This window comes from Coloeus monedula (genome assembly GCF_965178545.1).
Source record: "Coloeus monedula genome assembly, chromosome: 7".
NCBI lineage: Eukaryota > Metazoa > Chordata > Aves > Passeriformes > Corvidae > Coloeus > Coloeus monedula.
The window spans coordinates 37,934,072-37,955,278 of record NC_138787.1 but is presented as its reverse complement, the minus strand read 5'-3'; positions in this window follow the sequence as shown (position 1 = coordinate 37,955,278).

Below are 21,207 nucleotides of genomic sequence, written 5' to 3'. Positions count from 1 at the left end.
CAGTTTGTGTGCCAGACCGAGAGGGTGGAGGATTAAAACCCTGACTTAGGGAGCTGCACTCTCAAATTCCAGAAGATGCTGAGCAACATCCCACACAGCACTTTTCAGGAAGCAAGAGCACAAAACTCCTGCCCTGAAGTTTAGGAAGGGGAGGTGGGTAAAAACCAGGTTGTTGTGCTTTCCCTCAGCTGCTGGGGATGGAGGAAAATGCTATCAGGTGAAGATGATTAAGGTATTTCAGCCATGCAGGGAATTTTGGAGACAGAAATTAAAGCTGACATACAGGTGGGAAAAAGTTTTTCCAGGTTTTTCTCCTTAAGAGAGAGATTGAGCAGTCTCAGAAGGCAAAGGAGCCTTTAGCCACTCTTTGCTTTATTTAATGCAAGCCATTAACGCTGTTCCTTCAGGTGCTTTTGCTAATTGAACATCCAGGTTCAGGGAGCCTTTCTGCAAAGTCACTTCCCGGGGTCTGTGGTGTCCTTGCTGCTCTCCAGACCTGCCACTACCACAGGCAGGTGGCTCCTCTGCAAGGTCCTGGTGTCCTTGGTAAGTCTTGTGCTAAGGGGTGGCTTTGGATAAATGCAGGGAATTTGGCTTTACTCAGAAAAAGGAGAGAAAGAAAGAAGGGCTCTCTTAATTTTTATGATCTGGTTTATTTCTCGAGAACGCTGTTTTACTTCAAATGTTGTGCTTTGATTTGTTGGCTTGGTTTGTTTTTTTTTTTAATATAAATGGAGGATCTTTTGAAAATGCCCACAAGGAAAACTCTTCTCCCTTGGTTTTGCACATTGCTCTTCACCTCATCTTCATACAGAAGGGTTTTTAAGGTTGTCTGAGTACTTCCAGACTGAAGCCTTTCACTCTTGGAAGATACCTGTGAACTAAAAACTGTTGTAGCGAAGGAAATTCAAGGTGTATTGTCCTGCAAAAGATTTTATTTCTGAAATTAAGATCAGAAAATGGGAGCATTAAGATCTCCTTTAACCTGGTGTAGTCTGGAGTGGAAACATGGTTCTGCTTTTATGAAATTAAGGGTTTTGGCAAATGTTATCTTCGGGCTTTGGTTTGGGGTGTTAATAAACACAATGAAAGACTTGGGAAGGAGAAATATTTCATGTCTAGTGAGAACACTTTGCTGAGGTGCTTATGCTGAAGGAGGTTAAAGTGAAAATACACCTCGTGTCACAAGTCCAGTGAGCATAAATTAAAATTGAACAAGGTTTGAGGTTTTTTTCAGTTCACTTTCCCCATGTAGACTGAGGTACCTCCTGAGTACTTTTTACCATTGGCAAATTACCAGGCTTCTAATAGTAGTTAAAATCTTATTATCAGCATAATTAATGTTTTACTTATGTTGTCGTGATGCCTACTAAGATGTCTTGAACTGTGATTGTGTTTTTAATACTCTGCAATTTACAAAAGTGCCCATCTCATCAAAAAAACCATCACCTGCATGATGGGATCAGGTTAGGGAGTGGAAAACTGCCTTTTTTCCCAGTTTAATCTTGGATTTTGTTTCATCCTTGTTTCTCCATCTTGTGCTACAAGAAAGATCTGGATTTTGTGACAAGGCCACCAAAACTAATTTAAACCAGAGAAATGTCACTGTTCATTGATATACGAACACAAAAAGGAAAAGTTAGTCTAAACCCAGCATATTTTCTATTTCTTTTCCTTCTTATATTGCCACAAAATCCAAGAATTCTGGATCAAGAATTATGTGGAAAAGTAAGATTTAAACTTTAAAAGAAGATATGTAGAGTGTATATGACATTATAGAGTTAGGGGAAAGAGAGATAATAAACTTCAGAGGAGGGTGGAAATGTTCCTGAAATTGGAACTGCTGGATTTTTAACAGGTGAAATCCAATGCTAGTCAAGTTTCAGTCCTCTCAGTTCAAAGTTGCAGAGTTTTCTACTTTGGAGGATCACACCCAAATCTGCTCCTTGATTTCTTCTTGTGATACTGAAGCTCAGAACGTAACCCACTTGGCCAAGCAAACTGGTGTTCAATTAATCCTTGTTAATGGAACAATTTTAATTCATGATGCGACAAAGTTTACAACGTTTGTGGGGGAGAAAAAAGTGTGGTGTGATGTGCTTCTTCTTTTTTTTTTTTTTTTTTTTTTAACTTCTGCAAAAATGCAAATTAAAATTCTCCGTGTGTAATTATGAAGTGGCTGAGAACACAGAAACTTTAGTGAAATTGTGTGTGCCTTGGGGCTCTGTTCCTTCACTGAAGATCCAAGGATTCCTTGATGCATGAGTTGTATTATCTCAGATCACAGTTGTTATTGGAGATCTAACCCAGTGATTCATCAGGGCTCCAAAACGAGCCGTTCTCCTCAGCTTTAGAGAAGCAAAATGCCAAAATTAAGCACCCGAGACAAAAAAATTTGAGAAAGTCACACAAGGAGAGAGCTCATGGGCAGGTTTTGTTCTGTGGCTGTTCTATTGCAGGGACTAATTTGCTGTTTCCTCCTTTTAAGGAAAATTAATAGTTCCTGTATCAGTAATTTCTCTTTACCTATTATGTCTTATTTAAATTTGCCTCCTCTTGTGGCAAGTTCTTTGTGGCAGTGGTTTGAGTTTTAATGGAGGGATAGTGTCAGAGGATTGTTTCAGTCTTATTTAATTCAGAATGAGGATTTTCCGTGGAATTTAGCACAAATACTCAGAGTAAGAATGTATTTAGGCTGAAAGGACCTGCCAAGGCTCACCATCTGCAAGGTGGGATCCTGGCACAGATGGACAGACCCTCAAAATCCCTGGAACACCCCCTGGGTACATCTAAAACACCCAAATCAGCCCAAAACCCTCCTCCCTTCCCTGTTCTCCTGCTCAAACTCAAACTCTGATATTTTAAATATTAAAACAGCCCAGAGAGGTAAATCTTCTGAACAACACAATGAGAATTAAACAGGCAACTTCTCTGGGTAATAACAGAAACTTTTGCAGCTAATTCTCTCCACATACTGTGCAGAAAATGAATCCCATAAAACACAAATAACTTCTCCCCGAGCACCTGTAGCTTCTTGCTAATATTTAAAATTTATTTACGTTTCATTTAAATAAATTTTAAGATTGCAGCACGAGCTCTGCGTGCTTGCGTGTCCGTACTGCTCCTGGAGAAGGAGTGGCTGTGGAATAAAGTGCAAAGGTAAATAATAAATCACTTTTGTCTTGAAATGTTGATGGTCTTTCCTGCAGTCTTCTCACTGTTTCAGCATGGGGTTGTTAAAAACAAGAGTCTAAAGGCAGCTGAAAATAGTCCTAATAGTGCAAGTTTAAAGTAAGTCAAAGAGCAAAAACCTGGAACAAGAAATAAGTGGGTTTGGTATTGTTTTAGGAGGTGCAAATACAAAATCCTTAAATCCAGGACTTTTTAATGAACTTTTGAGGGTTTCTTGTGTTGTTACCCATTGGATTCCATTTTGTGCTTGACTTCCCCAAGATTAAGGATGTGTAGAGATGCTGTGTATTCCATATTGTTTAATCTTACTGCCAGTGTCAAGTGAGTCAAGCCCTTCAAGGAAGGGCAGTGCTCAAGGCATCTCTGATGTTTCCAAAAGAGTTTGTTTCTTAATTCATTGATTTATCTTTATTTTGTACCAAAAAGAATCTGTGCTGTGAAGGTCAGGAGGGAAGAGGAGCAGAGAGAAGAACATTATCCTTTAGAGTTCCTTTTCAGTGTGTCTGGGAAAACTTTATAGCTCTGTGCCTGCTTTGTGTGTTTCTTTCCAAATTTCATTTGGAAATGAGGGAATCTTGTAGCATCTTTTTCTTTACCTGAATTTCCTTTAAGAAAAATCTCATGATAGATGTTAAACCCCATCCCTGGAAGTGCCCAAGGCCAGGCTGGATGGGGCTTGGAGCTACCTGGGATGGTGGAAGGTGTCCCTGCCCATGGCAGGGGGTGGGACTGGATGAGCTTTAAGGTCCCTTCCCACCCAAATTATTCTGTGATTTCATTTACCTGTGAGTAAAGTGTGTGTAAATAACGTACAGAACAATCCAATAAATAAATAAATTGCTGAGGTTTGTGTTCCCAGCACACCAACACTGTTTACATGAAGTGATAAAATGGCTTGTGGCATTACAGACCCAGTTTTAATCTTGCCCAGGGTAAGGTAGGCTTGTGCTATTTTATTTGACCCTTCTTTTATGTTGCCTTTAGTGCTCTGGTACAGAACCAACCCAATCTAATTCAATTCACCACTACTTTACCCTTCAGTCAGAGCAAACCTACAGTGAGCACACAAAGGCCACTGTGATGGTATCTTCTTTGATCTTCAGCTTGCTCAATCTACTTCCTACTGTGCTGGCTCACAATTTCATTTTAATAGTTAAGTAGTTTGGACATCATTAAAAGAACTGTGTCTGGAGGCAGTGATATGGCACTGATCAGTTTGTCAAGTAATTCCATTAAAAAAAGTTCACAGTTCTGTCCTGATATGATGTAGAGAAAATGTCTCATTAAAAACAACTTTTGTAAAATACTTTCACCCATTTCAACTTAAAAAAAAATGAGGATAATTTCTGGAGACTCTCTCTTTCCAGTCTAATACATCATCTTCTTTTAATCTCCACTACTTCCTGCCTTTTTTTTTCCTAGCAATTATTAATAATTTTGTTGCTCTGCTTGATTTTCATAAGTGGGCTCAAATATATTTTTGGAAGCTCTGCTAACGACAGCCGGGGTTATGATTTGGGCTAAATGCCTGTTCAACATGAAAATGGGGTCAAACATCAGCCTCCCAGCCCTGGGCAAGATGAATCCCCATCCTTCCAAACTGGGTAAAATTCATGTGCTCTGTAGCCTCACTCCACGGCTGTGCCCACAAAGGGAGCCAGTTATGAGTCTGCCAATGACTCAGTCCCAGAATCCCTCTTAATCCATGTCCCATCCACCACCTCAATCCATAGCTCAGTCCCTGAGCTTCTTTCTCCAAGCTCTTTCTTGTGTACTCATACTTGGAACTTACTTCAAAATTCACATATTCTCAGTCTAAAGCTTTTCTTTACATTGTTTGATTTTTTTCCAAGTGATCTTCCTTTCTCTCAACCTTTATCTGAGTGGCAGCAAGGTGGTGATGTGCTGGTGAATTATTTCTCTTCGTGCCTGGGGTCTGGAGAAGTCAACCTGGAGATAGTGACCTGTTTTTACATTGCATTTGGCCTCATTTGAGGCACATCCTACAATTTCTTTCTGAAATATCACGAGATCACTTACACTTTACATATTCCAGGTTGAAGGGTGGGTTGTTTGCTTGGTCTTTTTAAATCTAGAAAATTTGGTGAGTCGGCTCTGCTCTTAACGTTTGTATTCCTTAATAACAGCCACATTCTCAAGGCACTACACAGGGAAACTGAGCGAGTAATTTTTGATAATTTGTGCAGTGAGAGGGCTAAAAACTGGTTCCAAAATGCAGATTATTGTCCCTGAGGCTGAGGAGATGCTGGATTCCAGCAGCACGGGTGGGATGAGATGCTGGCTGACGTGAGGAGGTGTAGGAGGTTCCCTGTCTCCTTAGAGCAGGAGCAACCGGCTTCGATCCCTGTGGAGAAAGGAGAGGAACAGAAGGGGACACAAAGTAGCTCCAAACCAATTTGCCTTAAGATGTGTCACTCTGCTTTATGTTTCTGCATTTGCACTGGGACCTAAACCTGTCTTTTGCATTAGCTGAGGGTTTCACAGACAGGGGCGTTTCGCTGTGCTGGGAGTGAAAAAGGTGATATGTAGGCACCAGTGTTCGTGTTCAGGAGGTTTTTATCTGGGCTGAGCTTAACATATCAGGTGTAGGCCAAAATTTAATCTGCATTTTATGAAAGCCAGACTGATAATACTAATTTTCACCTGGTACACACCTATAACTGGGTGCATAAATTCAGTATTGTAATCTGAGCTCGTTTGAAGACAAACTGCTGCCGGCGCTGCTGGATGAATATTGAGGTTCGGTTTTGATGCCATTAAAATCAGTTTATTCTCTCCATCCAGCTTCTCTGATGGAGCTGTTTTTTTCAGCTGGAAAACAAGAGATTTGAAAGAGTTTAAATAAAGTAGGAGCAATTTATGCAGCAGAGCCCATAGAACTAATAGATGTTAAAGCAAATGAAGGAAGGCTATCAAAAGTGCTGGTCTACAGTGTTTGGTTTGTTGTTTTAAAAAATCCTTCTAAAAATTCCTTTAAAAAATTGTTTTAGATACTCAGCTTTATAATTCTGATCTGTTTGAGCAGGTATGCTCCACCTGCAAGGACAGGAAGTAATTTTCAATGCATAAATGAGTGTGGTTCTCCAATTTCCCACCCTGAGGAAGGGAAAAAAAAAAAAAAAAAAATAGACACAAGACAAACCCACAGAGAATACCTCAAGCCCTAGTATCTCTTAAAATAACAGATGAAAAAAGAAATTTGAAAGCAAAACAAAGAGATAAAGAAGCACCAGCCGCTCAAACCCCTTAGGTATTATACCTTCCAGTGTGCACCATCTGACTGACACACTTCTCCATATGCTGAGGAGGAGAAAGAACTATTCCCAGCTAACCCACAATTATGCCTTCATTATTTCTTTTTAATCTCCTCAGAGTTCCCATAGGGCCTCATATTTGGTTAGATGAATGTCCCTGCAACAGCCCAACTCCGACAGCTCCGCCAGTCTCCGAGAAAACTTTCATGTTATGCTTCGTGCAAATTTGGTCCGGAGCTATTTTTATCTTCCCCTCACTCTCTTTTTTCATCCCGTCATTAAATAAATTATTTTCAGGGCTGCTTTCAGTCTCTCTCATGGCGCTGAAGGATTTGTTAGGACGGAATAGGAATAAGAGACATTTCAGGAATAATTTTTTTCTTTCCCCCCAGTGGTGCTTTTGGAGGTATCTGTATTCAGACTTTTTTAAATGATGAGTTGATTTTTAGAGGTACAGAAGGATTTGGACCACTTACGTAATTCTGTGCCAAAAATCCCTGGATTTCACTGGAAGAAGTAGTGTGACCTATTAGTCATGTTGATTGTACTTTATATATTTCACACTCTGCTCCGTGCAGATCTGAGATAAAAGGATATAAACAGAGATAAGTATTTTTGCCTACCTATTCTGTCTGTAAAGTTATTTTGCTTGGGGGCCCAAAGTATGAGCAGTATAGTATTAATATGGTGAAATTGCTACAATTATGTTGTACTCCCACATTACCTTTGATGTGATATTTTGCAAATTGTTCTGTGCAGAATTATTTTGCTATGGTTACATTGTAAATGTCATTTTGTGATGAGATACTTGGAGATGTATATAATGACTTATAATAAACTTTATGGAAGAATCATAAATAAGAGATTAAAATCTTATGTATTGTAATGGCTTTTTTGCATCCTTATTCTGTACCACCTGTCCTGGTTGCTTGGATTTGAGCATTATCTTTCTTTAGCAATTCCGAGTTTACTTGGTGAACTTAATGCTGAAAGAAGGTGATGGAAGGACAGGGCTGGCTCTCATCACTTCACATCCTTGATTTTGTATTCATGTTCAGGGTTTTTAAGTGTTGGACTGACTAGTAAAACAGTCAAATCTTCTTTTGACTTCCAGATTATTTTTTTTGGTTGTTAAATCCATCATCTTCTGTCTCTGGATCTCAGCTTCTGCCAGGTTTCTAAGCAAAGCCCAGTTAGAATTTTGCTTTCTGTTGTGGGGCCAAGAAAATGAATTGATGGCTTGTCTTAGATTTTGTAACTTTTAGGTGTCATCTCATAGTTACAGACAGATGATTTATGCTTAGAGCATAAATCTCTGCAGGTTCTCACCAGGTCCAAGAGAGTTATCTTCTTATTCCCTGTTTATTTTTAATATAAAAAATGAAAATGCAGGAACTGGATCCCCAAAGGACACTCTGCATCAAGAAACATGAAAGCCCAAACACACAAAAATACAGGGAGTATTGACTGGAATAATTGTGTGTGAGGAAGAAGATGAAGAAAAAAAAAATAAAAATAAAAGAGCAGCAATTACAGTATATTGAAAAGACCACATTTCTGCCTTTCCAGAAACTTAAATAAGAAATCAAAACCACGTTTGTGGTTTTGCTGCTAACTGGAAGCAGGAGAGTATCACTTCTCTGGAGCAGGGTCAGACAGAACCTTTTACTGTGGCTTGCGGATGAAGGCTGCAGAAATACACTTAATGGGCTGAGAAAGAGGGTGTTGAAAATAGATCCATGAATGATAATTTGAAAAAGAAGTTGCCAGTCCCAATAACTTTCTTAAACCCACATCTTGGAAAGCATTTATGCTATTTTTGGAGCATGATGAAGTCCATCAAAAAGCGCAATCAGCTTTGAACGCAATAAAATAAAAATCAGGTTTGCAATTATGGTCTGGTTAAAATCTTGAAAAAGTGGGGAAAGTTTCTCCATGAGACAGAGGATTTATAATGGCTTTTGTAATGGAAGATGTCAGTAGCTATTGGTAATCTTTGTATTTCATTAAGAGTAATTGTCTCAAGGTGTTTTACTGTGCTGTCCTTAGTAAAATTTTTATTTCATTTTTTTCAAGCACATTAAAGCCCTCAATTTAAGTGTTTAAAGGACATTTTGTTCCCTTAGATACATACTGAAAGCATTAAAGATAAGTCAATAAAATCAAGATGTGTTTATCAGACCATGAGACGATCTCAAACATGCCACGGAATGCTGCTAATGAAGAAGGAATCACAATCAGTCAGATATAAAAACTCACCTTTCATAATCACCCCACCCCAGGACACCAAGTCAAAAATTGCAATTATGGTGCAGGATTTGCCAGTTTTTTTTTTCCTCCTGCTTTGGAAGTTCCCCCAGGTCTGTCTGCAGCTTGGGTTTGTCGTGTTGCTCACGGTTTCTGGCATACTTGGACTTGCCAGGTGGGGTTTTCTCTGGCAAAAATAAAAAACAAACAGGAGGAGAAGGCAGTTCCATCCCAGTAATTTTCTGCCCACCAGGTTTTTGCACCTCTACCTCCCTTTGCCCCCTCCTGCTGCTTCCCAAGCTGATGTGCTGATGAGGTGCTGGTGTAGAGCTGTCCCTGGAATTTCTGGTTTGGATAAGCAGGGAATTATCCAGGTTGAAGGTGCTATAGGTATGGCTGGGCTGGCAGGAGGGGTGGTGGTTTATGCTGTAAACCCATATTAGAAGGCCATTTAAAATGTGTGTCACAACTGCCCTGGGATCTGCCTTGCTACTGTCCCCAGTTACCTTTGGGGATGGGACTCTGGAAGCTGATAGTGTCATTATTCCTGTGATAATGTTGGACACTGGATTTAGTGGGTGACAGCAGGCTTTGGAAAGCCAAACATGGATATGCAGCACTCCCTGAGCTTTCAGTGTGTATGATTTTTGGCACCTTTGCCCAGGTTTTGGGGTTGTTTGGTGATGGTGTTAATCCAGCAATTGCTTCTCTCACAAGTTCATTCCTACCCCCAGGCTCAGCTTCTTAAGGACACACTGTGAACTGATGCTTAATTAACCACCTGCCTCCCCAGTAAGAGCTCACTCCAGTACAGTCCTAAAGGGGCTGCTGATTGAGGAAAACACATTTTTTAAATTATAATAACTCGTTTTATATTGTTTCAGCACTCTGTGTCATAGGCAGGGTGGGGGAATGGTCTCTCAGTGAGTTTTTAGTTTAAGATACAGGTGTTGGAGATGAAAGTTGACTTTGAAGGAGTTAACTAAGACATTCCAAGTGAGTAAAATCAGATCAGGTTTTAAATTATTATAGTTTTTTCTTTGTCATGAAGCAAGATTGCCTTAAAATTTACAAGTCAAAGCTTCAGCCAAAGAGCCACGATCTGTGGACTTTAACCCAGGCCCTTGGCTGTTGCCCTAACTTAAATTCTCCTCAGTTTGTTTAAAGCAGAAGTGCTTCAAATTCAATGGCCACAGCAAAATTAAGTTTTAAGACCTGGCAATGGAAGAGATTCAGTGAAATTTCTGTTTAAAGTTGTGCTATGAGGGTGATATTATGACCTGGCATCAAGTGACACCTCTGTGTTCGGTGGAAAATATCATTTTGTGTGGCTGAATTTTCAGGCACGGACATCACTCGGCTGAAGGGAATGAACACATACGAGTAATGTTCACAGATAATTATGCCACTTTTTCAGCCTAAATACCTTGGAATCCACAAAGACAGCTCATAGACAAAGGGGACACCAGTAAAATTCCCCGCAATAGATTTCTCCCTTCATAATGACAGGAACATCTCTCTCAATATTACTCAGCTAATGAAGGAATAGATCTGCTGTGAAGTTCCTAGGAGGCTCATTTTCTTGAGTACAGTAGTAAAAGTTAGCTGATGAATGACCTAAACTGCTTAATGCTTCTACTTATAACTTCTGAGCAGCAAGGCGTAGCTCGGAGAGAGCTGAAGGAGTTATCCTCGGGAGGCCCCAGTGTCCTTGTAGGTTGTCAGAGTCAATGAGCCAGGTTTATTTCAAATGGCTCCTTAAATGAACATTTATTTTGTGCCAGTAACACGTTTTTGATTAACAGCTCCTTTTGACTAATTTGCTTCCCAAAACAGCCCAATAAAGGACTCGTTTAAAACATAATTAAAAGCATGTTATTGCTAGTAGTTAATACTGATTAAAACAGGCATTAAGACAATTATCGTTGAAGGAAAGTAAGCACCCCGTAGTCAGTATAGAATCCATTCTTACAGTTTTTATGCATTGCATACACAAGTGGGCTGCCTGCCAAATATGCAGAAGTTCTTATTCTGCACAAAGTTGGATCAAAATTTCACTCCAATTAATTTTTTTTTTTTTAATGGACAAGCAGCCTGACAATATTTGCGTTGGGTGTTTGGATTTGGGCTTTTAGAGCACACGGTAAAGTTCACGTTGCCACTCTCTCTTGCCTGATTACTGAATTAACAAAAACTATCCCTGTTACTGTGCCTTGTACTGAAACTTTAAAGAATGGGTTTTCTTAACTGGGCTTCAGTTTTTGCATCTCTATTTTTGGGTCTCTGCAGCTTCACACTTGTAAACTAATTGCTGGGTTTTTTTCATTAAAAAAAAAAAAAGGCATGACCAAATTACTGACTGTCAGAGGCGGGAGTTATTTTAAGTGCAGAAATGGAAGATAGTCTGAAAATTTTAAAGTCTTAACGTTTTGTGGTGGTATTTCTTAATTTGTTTATTTGATGGGGTTATGGCTGTATTTTGGTAGTTTTTTAGGTTTTTTTACTTGGCATTTTTTTGTGTGTTTGGGACTATTTGGGTTTTTTTTTTTCCCTATTTTTTTGTAGCTGAGTGCACAGGCTTTCCTTCAAATACATCCTGAGCTCAGAAAATCCACATAGAAATAACGTCATGCTCTTCTTATTAAAATAATGGAATGTTTTCTATCAGAGTGAAAAATTAAGGATAACTTTTTAAGATCAAGGGCTTTAATTATGACCCTGTAGCTTTTTATACAATAATTATATCAAAAGAAAACACAAAAATGCGTTTTTCACGGCTTTAAATTTTTATGTGAACATTTGACTTCTCATTTCACACTTGCATTTCTGTTTGGAACATCTTAATTCCCTGAGTTTTCAGCTGCATTCTGTATCATGATTTTGCTATTTGCAGCAAAGAAAACTGTGTATCTCCTGTAATCCAGTTTAATTTAATAAATTTCTAAGAATGGATGAAGACTTCTGAGGTTATTTCTAAGTTGCTTCATCTGCAGCTGAAAATTTTGAGGGACTTCATCTAAGGAGTTGCTTTCAGCATTGATTTCAGCTTTTTCTGCCTTACCTCAATCCTTCTATTACTATAATTATTATTATTATAAGTATTAATATTGGAGAATGACCAAAATTATTATACAAGGCCTTAAAAATGGACTCAAGGAAATTTTGTTCTTATTTCCAAATGTGCATTTGATTATGTCCAGGTTTATTTAATTTTTTTAATTAAAAAAAAGGAAATTAAAACATACTAGAGGATATTTAGCACATAGTTTTACACCTTTGGCTGCAGAGGTTTTTACAGTATCAGCTGAAATAAGTGAATGTTTTCTGTTTTCCTCAAATTTTAACACTCTAGGGACTAAGGCAAAAGTCAAGGCTTCACTGGGCAACCTGTGCCAGGGCCTCACCACCCTCACAGGGAAGGATTTCTCCCCAATATCCCATCTAAACCTCCTCTTTTCCAGCTTAAAACCATTCCCTCTTGTTGTATCACTGCATTCCCTCTTCCTAAAGCCAACCCACACACACCTAAAGCTGTCTCTGGAAAAACTTGATCCTGGTTCCATTGTGGGACCTCACTGCTCTCCCTGGTTGGGAACTGGGCCTGTGCTCAAGGTGGAAAGACAAATCCATTCTGTCAAAAAGGAAAAATTGTGGCTATGACTTTGCATACAATTAAAATCTCATAAATATTTCCCCCCCACACCCTTATTCTTCTGAAAATATCAGATGTGGATGTAATCCTCTCAGGGGAACCAACATGTCTCTGTTTATCTGTTTTAATTAAACTATTTGTTAATTCTTGGGGACAAAGAAGAGGAAAGAAAAAAATTACCCAGCTCCCATAGTTTAATGGATTTTTAACAATGACAGATTGAAAAGCAGCAAAAATAAATAATACAGTTGTTAAAACTAATAATGTAACAAAGGTAAAAAGACATCCCTGTAGGCCAGGAGAAGTATTAACACAGACAAATCCCAACAACCCAGCAATCAAAGAGTAGCCAGCTTTCTTGTTTTCCCTCTAGATGGTCTGGCAATTAATAGCCCATTTGCAAGAACATCAGAGGAGTGTGCGGCAGGAAGGGAGGAGAAAAATCCCAAGGATTTGAAATTGTAGCAAACAGTTGGTGGAAGTTGGATTTAGTTGTGGATTAGATGTGAAATTGGGGGTTTGATAGTAAATTATAGAAGATGGGTTGCTACAGCTCTTGTAAATGGCCCTGGTGCCAGGAGGATGAGAAACGAGGAAGGGAGAAGGGGCAGGAAGAAATAATTTGATATTTTGGGGAGGAATGTTTTTAGCAGACTGCAGATATTAGGTTATTTCCATGGGTAAGAGAGACATTGCTGTGGATCCATAGATATGGACCTGTCACCAGCACAAGGGGCAGGAGATCTGCAGAGCTCCTTCTGGCCTTCCCATGGGATGAGGAGGACAATCCTGTGAGGAAAAGGAATGAGAAAAGGCATAACTTTTCACAGGGAATAGGAAAAGTACAATAGGCTTTGCTGTTTCCTAAGAGCTGTGGAGGCAGGAAGAGCCAAGAGAGTGGAGGTGGTTTTTAGAGAGGGGACAAATTCCTTGGCCTGAAGATCCCATGGAGTTGTGAGCGAGGCAGTGTGGTGCTGATGCCTTTTCCTGGTCTTAAAATCAAGAGTCATACACGGTTAGAAGGGGAAAGGGATTTTACCTCTGTATTTATTTTAAGGATCCTTAGGTGCACACGTCCAGGTCGAATGCATTGAAATGCACCCCCCTGAGTCTGCCCCAAAAGATCTGGTATCACATTAGAGGTGTTACTAATTAGCAGATCTATCAAAGATTCCCCAATGAGAGGCTCAAGTGAGCTCCCCTCCCCAAGGAGCCTTCCCCTGGATGGTTCTATCTTGGTTTACAGAATGTGTTCTGGAGAGGACCTTGGGCTCGGGCACACTGATCCCTGGCTACGAAGCTTCTAAAATGTTGAGTCTCTCAGCTTGACAAACAAGTCCAAGAATGTAGGCAAAAAGCACTGGGAATACAGAAGTTATAAAAAGGTATAACAGGGGTATAAAAGAAAAGGCAAAAAATCTTCATGGCATCAGTGGAGGTGGCCTGGATGCCACAGGGACAAATCCTTTTGCTGAGGGCTCCTTGGATGCAGAGGGAGCTGAGCAGGACTGGCAGGGCATGGGACATGGGTACAAACGTCTCCACTCACACCAGGAGGCTCCTGAGAACAGCAGGAGTAGCAAGCACCAACCAGGTCCCAAAGCCGCCTGGATCATTGTAGGCATGAGAGAGAATTGGGCAAAATTTTCTGCAAATGACTTGAATCAGATGAAATAAAGCCCACAAGCAAGGACAGAGAGAGGCAGTGGAGCAGAAACCTTTCTACTTCAGCCCTGCTTGCCCCCAGTCACTTTGAGCTTTCTCCATTTGAAAGTGAAATTTCTAATTTTATTCAAATAAAGCCTGGCTTTCTTGTGTTTAAAAGACTTTTGGTCTTTGGGGATCTCACTGTAGGTGATGGCTTCAGCAGATCCACTTCAAAGCCTTGGCGGATTCAGTGTCCTATCAGAGCAGATACTAATTAGTGAAGCTGTGGGCCCAATTCCTGTGGGATAGAGCCCAACAGATACAATTGCATTATACTGGAATTAGTCCCCTAAACCAAAAGAGTAAACCTGCATAGGCAGAACTCCATGGCAAATTTCCAGCCAATTCCAGTAAATACAGGATTGGGACTTAATGAAGAGATTGAAAAAAAACCTTGTGGTTATTCTAGGATTGCAAAGAAAACGATCTGGAGTCCTTTTATATCAGAAGGAGAAGAAAATGTTTGCTTAACAGCTCACAGCATTGAGAATAATAAAGCATTCTTGTATTTGCTCAACGTACAAGAAAGCAGGAGATGTATAATGTGTGTATATAAACATATAAAAATGAGATTTCTCACTTATATACAGACGAGGAGGAAAAACAAAGAGTAATGTGTGAGAGGAAACAGGTGGGCAAAAATGGTACACAGCAGAATAAACTCATTATTTGCCATCAGAATGTGTGGTACTATTGCTGATGTCAGATGCATTTAGCATTTGCCAGTCTATTAGAAGAGAAAATGAAGAGCATCTGTCTTAAAACTTCCAAACAGAAATAGCAAGCTCTGAAAGTTTGTGCTTTCATACCTTTGCTTCCCCAGCACTCGGCAAGCAATTGCATATTGAAATGTTTGAGATGTCCTTGCTGTGGCAAGGCTTCCCAGCTCCTTGCAGGCTAATAAGGAGATGGATTTGTTGATACATTTTAGGAGGAGAGTGTGTTTGGAAGGAGAAATTGGATGCTGAGCTTTTGTTGTGATAGCTCTAAGACTCCGTATTTTGGCTTTGAGTTCTAAGACTCCATTTGAAGAAGGGGAAAAAGAAGAGAAACTAGCAGAAATGATTCAGGTGTCAAACAAAAGTCTCTTCCAAGAATAAGATTTATTTCACTCTGTAACCCCTTGCCAGAAGTTTGTGTTTTTGGGAAATGAAAATTTCTGTCTTGGTGGTATTAGTAAAGCAAAACCAGCTGAGCACATTCAAACAATGGATGGAGTATGTCTCTGCTAATTTTGAATTTTCTGGCTTTTGTCTCTGTATGTCACAACCATAATTATTATTTAAACATAGAGGTGAACTGCAAAACAGAACTGAAACTTTAGCTGAGAAATGCTGTATGAAAGAAAAGTTCCTGCTAAGTTGTGCAAAACTCCAGCACAGCTCCATGTTTTAATTTATCCTTGTTTAAAGTTCTGCATCTGCCATTTGTAATTACCCCAATGAAATGTTTATTTACCAGCAAAAAATAGGTTTATGTGGTGGCTTTTGGGGAATTCGGGCACTTTCAGAGATTGAATGATGAGCAGATAATTACTGCCTTGGCAGAGACCCTGGTGCTCACCTGAGAGCATGGGCCAGTGCCAGGGATATTTCCTTCTGTCTTCCAGTTGGCAGATCACTTCTTCCAACCTTGTGGAGCAAGGTTTTGTGTTTCTTTAGTCTGGACAACTTCACATTTTAACTAAGTTGCAGTAGAATTTTGTTTCCTTTTTCAAAATGCAACAGAATAACCCACCTATAACAGCATATTAAAAAATGTGAATAAAACCTTTTCTCTAAAATCTGTAGTTTGGGATAATAAAACTTTGCAACTGAGTTCACATTTGCTTTCTGACACAGCCAGGTTCGATATTGGGACTGCTGACAGTCTGCACTGCTTGCTTCTCTCAGCTTTTGGGAATGCTGGTGAGCATTGTTCAAACTGCTACAGGTTACAGTCCAGCTTCATCATTCCTACTCTGCAAATCCAAGGCTATTTTTAGTAGCCCCTATTTGTATAACTTGGATGATATTCCAAATGTGTATGGGGTTAATTCCATCCCCGATGGACTTGTCAGGCTTCAGGAAGGAGGAATTCTGTCCTGGTGCTCAATTGAAACCCTAATCTGGGCTCGCACTGACAGAGGGCAGGGTTAGATGTGGTTTTAGGAAGGAATTGTTCCCTGGGAGGGTGGGCAGGCCCTGGCACAGGGTGCCCAGAGAAGCTGTGGTTGCCCCTGGATCCCTGGAAGTGTTCCAGGCCAGGTTGGAGCAGCCTGGGACAGTGGGAGGTGTCCCTGCCCATGGCAGGGGTGGCACTGGATGAGTTTAAGGTCCCTTCCAACCAAAACCACCCTGTGATTCCATGATTTACTGCAATATCTTCCTGCTGTTAAATATCCCTTCCTTGCATGTGCTGGGTTCTGAGCTGATCGTTTTGTGGTGTTTTCTGCAAACAGCTCTGTAGAGTGCTTCATTTGAGAAATCAGTTCCTCATCCTGTAAAATCTTGTGCATATACTTAAAACCGAAGTTAAATCGGAGTGCTTTCTTTGGATGTGCTGCACTCGGACAAAATAACTCCTATTTTCACTTTTCATCCATAACCAGGTGTGATGTTTTGCTGCTGATCTTTTTAATATAAGAACTTTTATTAGAAGCATTTGGGGAAGACCAGTGGAAAGCTTGAAGCAGGGGTTCATGTCACCTCTCAAACACTCACTCATCTACACGGTTATAAACAGATAAAGGGACTTCTAAAACTAGGTACAACCTTGTTGTTATATTTTAAAAAGATCTCTTTTTTTCCCCTGGCAATTTCTGTGCTAGTTGCTTAAGCAGAGCTCAACTAAAAATGTGAGAGTCCTGGCCTGGGTTTGGGTCTATAGCTGGGAAATGTAGGGTTACTTTTGTGTGCAAACAGTGGGGTTTGGGATGGATTAGACATGGGATCTGCTTCAGGAATCATCACATAATGACATGATGTGCTTTCCTTAACTGGACAATAGTCTGGCCTTTGGGTAGTTTTGTAGAAGCTATTCTTACCTTTCTGTCCATGAAAACAGTTCATCTGTCTTCCTTAGGAATACCCTTTTGTTTTATGTGTATGTCTTCAAATAAGATTTTAAATGTTATAAACCAGAATCCTGCTTAAAGACAAAAAATTCGATTGGTTACAGTAGGCAATGTGATATTAAGTCATTGATGTTCATTCACTGTGAATCTCTGTTGTATTTCCTTTTTTTTTTTTTTCCTCTGGAACTAACTAAAAAGGCTCTGGCAGGGCGGGATCTTTTGACATCAAACTCTACCAAAGGCAGATTTCCACAAAGTGCTTGCACAGCACAGAAAGTTTAGGTGCTGGCACTGAGACAGGTTTGTGTGGTACAGAAGAATTCTTATATTTGAATGTTTCTATCTTACAAGCCTTTATATGTCAAACTTTAAGTGGAATTGACTGTTTATCCCGGTTGATTTTGACTAGTGACGCCTTCCAGGTTGGAGGGCGCTCCCTTCACTCTGTTTCCCATCAGCACTCCTTGACTACTGGCATGTGGTGCCAATTTGTTCCTTCTGTACAGAGAAGAAAAGAAGTTTGGATTTAATTTTAAGCCTTGACACAAGGTTTAATTTGCTAAAAAGGGGAGCTGTGCCATTGTAAATCTTGGAGGAGACACCAAGGTTGCAAAAATTGTCAGCCCAATCTGTTTTGAGCACCATTTCAGACGGTCTATTAAAGGAACAATATTCCTTTTCACAGCTTGTTTAGCTGTGTCAAACCACACAGGTTAGAGTGGAGCTGGCTAGTTATTGTACTTTTTATTGCTTTCTGATCAAGTTTTTGTGCTAGGAGGGAAATTTATGTGCTGGAAATGATTTATCAATACTACAGATGGGAGGAATAAAAGTTGTTATTTTCAGGTGAGTAAAGCTCAAAGCACAGCAGCTTAAGGCTTTGCCAGAGAGACTCATAGGAAGAATAAAATGACTTTCCTGTTAAAATCTCCCAGAATTACAGAATAATCACGTGGTGGATCTGCTACCATGCTTTTGAGAGGAAAACTCTGGTAGAACGTGCTGTTGGCGCTCAAGCACCAGTTTATTACTGGTGTTGGGTCAGACCACATTGAGCCCTAAGGCTCTTTGGCCCCGTGTGTAGATTCTGACCTTGCCTGGGATGATGTAAATGGTCCCTCTTCCTTCACTGCCTACATGCAGAAGAGGAGAGGGTTTAGCATGGAGTTCCACATCTCTGCTGACAATGGGAATTTGGTCATTGACTTTGGGTCAGGGTTTCAGTCTCTGCCCTAATTCTTTGTAAATGTTTTCTGAGCCATGATGATTTTACCAGGGAAGGGCAGTATGACGTGATGGGATTTGGTAAATATTTATTTAAGCTAGTCTGGTTTTAAAAAAAAATAATCATTTGGAGCTGGTTAAAACTCAGAAATTTCAAAATATTCCAGCAAGGCTATAATACATTAATGTATACTAAACCGTACACAGTATCTTGCTTCAGACCTTTTTTATTTTGCTTTTTAAGAAATGGATGTCTGACCCAATAGTTCATTTATGCTCATCCGTCACATAAGTCCTTTTTATTTCTTGGATTAAGTGCTACAGACCTAATAAATCATTGCTGCTCTTCTGGCACCATCCCAGCTCATGTTGTCAATCTGGGCAATGTGTGTGTGTAATGTTTTAAATTCTGCAAAGCAGCAAGTTTCTGTTAACTTTAACTCTGTGCATTACAGAGAAAAGAGGAGAAATGAGAGGTGTGCCATGAGCTGCACAGTTTATCAAAAGCATTGGTTTTGGGCATTTACAACTGGCATGAAATGGGAGCTAGTTCTAAATTACCTATGGATTTTTTTTTTTTTTTTTTTTAAGCAAAACAAGCACTGCTAAACCCTTTGCCAAAACCAGAAGGGAATGTGGATCCCATTTTCTCTTTGCATGAGTAAACCAGGTGGAATTGAGGAGGGTGGGAACCATGGATGTGTCCCTGAGGGAGCTTAGGAGCACGCAGGGCAGCAGAAGTGTGCAATTCTCATCTGCGCAGCTCAAATATCGTCTCTTACACCCCTGAGCACAAGCATTTTGATTTTTCCCAGACTTAGGCCCATGCTCTGTGTTGTACATCATATCCCTGTTCCAGATGATGGGATTTATGGAGAAGGAGGTGTTGGGTGCTTCACAGGAAGCCATGTAGCCAACTTACCTGTGCACATCTCACGACTTATCAGCTCTGTCTCCCAGATCTTTTTCTCCTGGTATTCATAGTAGGATGGTTCCTCCTCCTGAAGGTGAGGGAGGAGTGCAGTTAGATCCACATCTCCAGTTGCTCTTCCTGCTGCTCTAACTCCTTAGTGGGAAGATCCAATTAACCTTTTGGCTGCTGAGAGTCAGAAATCCTGATTTCTGAGTTGCAGCTGTCACTGGTGTCTGACATAGTTTCGATGGAGTTAAGGAGATTGTTTTAATCACACACAACTAATAGCATTAATAAACAATATGCCACATGGAGAATTTAACCTGAGTTAATGGTGTCCTACAACATTTCAGTGAAGATGGATACTGCAGAGTTTAGGTTGTGATTCATCATTTTGCTAGAGCTAAACTGACTACAAGATGCTTTCTCCTCAAAAGAATCATGTGTTAATTTTATTTGATGATGGCACCATGGATTTCAGTGCATGGAGGAGTCTGTATCCAGCTGATCTCGAAACCAGCCTCAAATCCGAGCCTGAGCAAACCCTGTGTCAGCTGCTGCTGAAAAAAGCCTGATGACCCAGGGCCAGCCCTCCCTCAACGCCAGGCACGGGATTCAAGTCAGCTGCTGAAATCCAGCTGGAGCCCCGGGAGTGCTCACCTCCCGCTGCCCGCCAGCAGCAGGAGATGCTGTTAGAGACGGGAAGTTTCTCCTAGAAGGAGACCTCTCCAAGCTTCCTTCTCATCCCAGTTGTCCTAATATTTCCATTTAGGGCAAGGCAGCAACTCTGTTTGGGACTGGAGTGATCTGCAGGGTCTTGTGATAAAGCAGAATGTTGTTTACCTGCAACAAACAGAGAGAAATCCTCTCCCACGTGACTCCTGGGAATGTCTCAGGCATCCTCTGTTGGTCCACATAGACAAATTGCATTCAGAGGCATGCAGTGTTTGTGCAATTAATCAAGCCCGTTCTGAAGCCAGCATAATTTGGAAAGATGACCATTTATAGAAGATTTGTTGTTTGCTGACCGCAGTTACAATTATCTATGAGAACAGATAGGTCAGATTTATTTAAGTTGCTTTTTTCGGTAAAAGCAGTATATTCTGTTAAAATTGGCCAGTGAAAAGATTTGTTTCCACGTGGGTGTGTATTTCAACACTGCAGAAAAATGGTTACTTCATAAGCCTCAGCATCAATCTTTGGATTTACACAAATTTAAAATTATATTCCTAAGAGTTTGTAGCGGGAGCCAAGAGTTATTTTCTGGTTGTTAATCTTTCTCCCCTATCCAAAAACATCCCCAAACTTTGTTTAGCTGTACGGTCTCTTCAGACTGTTGATTGTACTGTACCGGGGCTGAGAATGTTGGAGTTTATGTAACCAGTCTCTCTGTTTAAATTTCAATGACAGATCTTTTCATTTTGTTTACAGCCAAATAACAATGCAAACGTGTCATGCTACAGCCGCGGACGTGGTGTGCGGCCATCGGAAAGGGCACTCACCAAATTGATTCCTTGATCTTATCCTCTTAAAAACTTATTAAAAGCATTTCATTGTTGTGTGCCGGCTATTAGTGAGCAAAAACAAGCTTTCCTTATTTACACAAGGATGATGGCCAGTCACTGTGTCTTGTGGGTTATTGGTTGTTTGGTTAATCACAAAGCTGTGTTATTACAGCCTGTTTGTAGTTTGCAGCTAAGCAGAAAAGCCACACATGGCACAATGGAGAAATGTTCCGCTGCAAACCCAAATACTTCAATAAAATAATATCTTTAATCTGTTTATAGGCTTGCAATATTTAAATTGCTTGCATGGCTTTGATTATGAACTTTTACGTAGATATCTTCGTGCCGGAGTATTTGGTAATGCGAACGTCAATGCGAGGCAGCTTTCTGGGCATAATTAATGCTAAGTGATAATTTGCAAGTGAATTCGTGGAGTC